General features: G+C 33.3%; 1 non-coding gene across 1 annotated transcript; it reads right to left on the bottom strand.

Annotated features, from left to right (window-relative positions):
- Window positions 1-1764: 1764 nt before the first annotated feature.
- On the bottom strand, window positions 1765-1871 carry LOC125618207. Its single transcript, XR_007349464.1, has one exon. It is a non-coding gene; the product is annotated as a U6 spliceosomal RNA (small nuclear RNA).
- Between the last annotated feature and the right edge of the window lie 1467 nt (window positions 1872-3338).

The following is a 3338-nucleotide window of genomic DNA, read 5'->3' as shown; positions in this document are numbered from 1 at the left end:
CATATAGAGCACAATTTTTCATTACTCTGGTGTATACAAAGTACAATTACCCCAATTTTTGTCTTCATACATGTACTTTGGATAATAATGTCCATTATGTTCTATCATCATTTCTAACCATATGGCCCCTCCCTTCCCTTCCCTTCCCACCTCTGCCCTATCTAGAGTTTGTCTCCTCCTCCCACACTCCCCCTCCCTGCCCCATTATGAATCAGCCTCCTTATATCAGAGAACTCAAGGAGCGGGCACCCGAGGCAGCTGGATCCAGCAGGATCCACCCTAAGCCCCGAGCCACCCTAATCCCTGAGGAGGGTCACCTTTCAACCCCAAAATACCATGCGTCATTCCTACTTGGCTATGGCTCTCAGCATTTGCTGAGAAGAAACTTTTTAGTTTGAGTCCATCCCATTTATTGATTCTTAGTTTTAATTCTTGTGCCAAAGGAGTATTATTAAGGAAGTTGGGGCCTAATCCCACATGATGAAGATTAGGGTCTACCTTTTCTTCTATTAGATGAAGAGTCTCTGGGTTTATTCCTAGGTTCTTGATCCATTTTGAGTTAAGTTTTGTGCACCATGAGAGAGATAGGAGTTTAATTTCATTTTGTTTCATATGGATTTCCAGTTTTCCCAGCATCATTTGTTGAAGATGCTATCTTTTCTCCAATGCATGTTTTTGGAGCCTTTGTCTAATATAAGATAATTGTTATTTGTGGGTTTGTCTCTGTGTCCTATATTCTGTATGATTGATCTACCAGTCTGTTTTGGTGCAAATACCATGCTGTTTTGGTTACTATTGCTCTTTAGTGTAGTTTAATGTCTAGTGTTGTGATGCCACCTGCTTCACTCTTCCTGCTAAGGATTGCTTTAGCTATTCTGGGTCTCTTATTTTTCCAGATGAATTTCTTTGCTTTTCTATTTCTATGAGGTATGTCATTGGGATTTTGATGGGAATTGCATTAAATCTGTATAGTGCTTTTGGTAGTATGGTCATTTTGATAATATTAATTGTGCCTATCCAAGAGCAAGGTAGATCTTTCCATCTTCTAAGGTCTTCTTTAACTTCTTTCTTTAGGGTTATGTAATTTTCATTATATAGATCTTTCACCTCTTTCATTAAGTTGATTCCCAATTTTTTTTGGGGGGGATATTGTAAATGAGGTAGTTTTTTTTTCCCTTCAGAGGATTTATCACTGATATACAGCAATGCATTGATTCCTGAGTGTTGATTTTTATATCCTGATACTTTGTTGAATTCATTTAATAGTTCTAGAAGTTTTCTGGTGGAACTTTTAGGTTTTTCTATTTATAGAATCATTTCATCAGCAAATAGTGCCAATTTGAGTTCTTCTTTTCCTATCTGTATCCCTTTAATTTATTTTGTCTAATTGCTCTGGACAGTGTTTCAAGAACTATGTTAAATAGAAGTGGTGAAAGAGGGCATCCCTGTCTTGTTCCAGTTTTTAGAGGGAATGCCTTCAATTTTTCTCCATTTAGAATGATGTTGGCCAGGGGCTTAGCATAGATAGCCTATATGATGTTGAGATATGTTCCTGTTATCTATAGTTTTTCTAGTGTTTTGAACATGAAGGTGTGCTATATTTTGTCAAATGCTTTTTCTGCATCTATTGAGATGATCATATGATTCTTATCTTTGAGTTTATTGATGTGATGAATTACATTTATTGATTTCCATATGTTGAACCAACCTTATATCCCTGGGGTGAATCCCACTTTATCGTGGTGCATGTTGTTTTTGATATGTAAAAATATGGAACAGTTCATGAATTTTTGTGTCATCCTTGCACAGGGGCCATGCTAATCTTCTGTGTATCATTCTAATTTTAGTATATGTGCTCCCAAAGCAAGCACTAAAATTCTTTAAATAACTTAAGTTATGAAACTTTTGGCCTTTGTAAATTTGCATGGCTGAATTAATCCAAAAGTTCTTAAATATCCATCTGATTTCAATCCATCATTAGAGTCCAAGAATTATGCTGAATTGTCTTACAAAAATGCAAGTAATTTGAAATAACATGTTTGTTTTTCTTTTTCTCAAGATTTAATTTGAACTGAAATGACTGGCTAACATCAATATTACAAATGACATGACCGAATTTATCATGGTCTAAAAAGTAAATATTACAGACAAATTTCATCTATTAAGCAAATAGGTAATAAACAGTATTTATTTTATAGTGTTGTAGTTTGACTTTAGGGAATCTGGACAACAAAGCAATCCAAAATGGGGCAAATGAAAACATTTCAATCTGCTAAATAAATTCTTGAAAAAAGTATACACTATTAAAAAAAGTTTAAACTCTACATGAAACACATAGGGCTAGGATAAATAATTGAGAAGTAATAACCCAAATAAGATGATTACTCAATTAGAGGAGGATTTGGAATATATGTGCTATGAACATAATTTCTAAACTTAAGATAAAAGGTATATCTATAGAAAAAGAGGGTCTAAAAAGTCAAAGCAAGTCAGCATAGGACAGAGACCAAAAGGGAAATGATATTTATTGAGCATACAAATGTGACAGGTCTTCTATTAAATTATTTACATCCCTGGTTGAAGTCATCAAATTGGCCTAAAATACAGAGAAACCCCAAGATTTGTCTTGCCAGTGTTATTACAGAATATCAAAAAATAATGATACACTAATAATATTCCTAATTTTTACAGTCTTTATAGTGCATTGTTAGAACTATAATATATGTCACACTCTTCATTAACTGGAAAAATACATTAACAGAATATATTTATTAAAATATTAATATTTTAGTATAATAAACAATGATTAAAAAATAGTATAATAAACAATGATTCCCAGAAATACAATATGGGATTACTTTGTTGTATCCTACTTCAAACAGAATATTTTATTAGTCCAACTCAGTTATATAATCATAAATATATGATATGTGAGAAATGTAAAAGATATTAAAAATATACCAAGAGTTTTTTCTTAATATGTTTCTCTGAATTTTGGGGACAACAGAAAAATATTTCTTTTCTGTTTTAAATTATATTGATTAATAAACATTATTATAAAAAAGCAGGATGAGGCAAGAATATTTTTGATTTTTTCTTTGTTGGTGTGGGGAACCAGAGATTGAACCCAGGGATGCTTAACCACTGAGCCTCATCCCTATCCCTTCTTTATATTTTATTTAGGAACAAGATTTTTCTGGGTTGTTTAGTGTCTCAAAAAATTGCTGATGCTGGTTTTAAACTGTGATCCTCCTGCCTCAGCCTCCTAAACTGCTGGGATTACAGGCAGGCACCACTTGGACTGTCATGATGATAATATTGTTATCACATTAATAAAA

This window comes from Marmota marmota, unplaced genomic scaffold (genome assembly GCF_001458135.2).
Source record: "Marmota marmota marmota unplaced genomic scaffold, marMar, whole genome shotgun sequence".
Classification (NCBI taxonomy): domain Eukaryota; kingdom Metazoa; phylum Chordata; class Mammalia; order Rodentia; family Sciuridae; genus Marmota; species Marmota marmota.
Note: the sequence above shows the minus strand (reverse complement) of the source record. Positions and strands in the feature narration are given on the sequence as shown.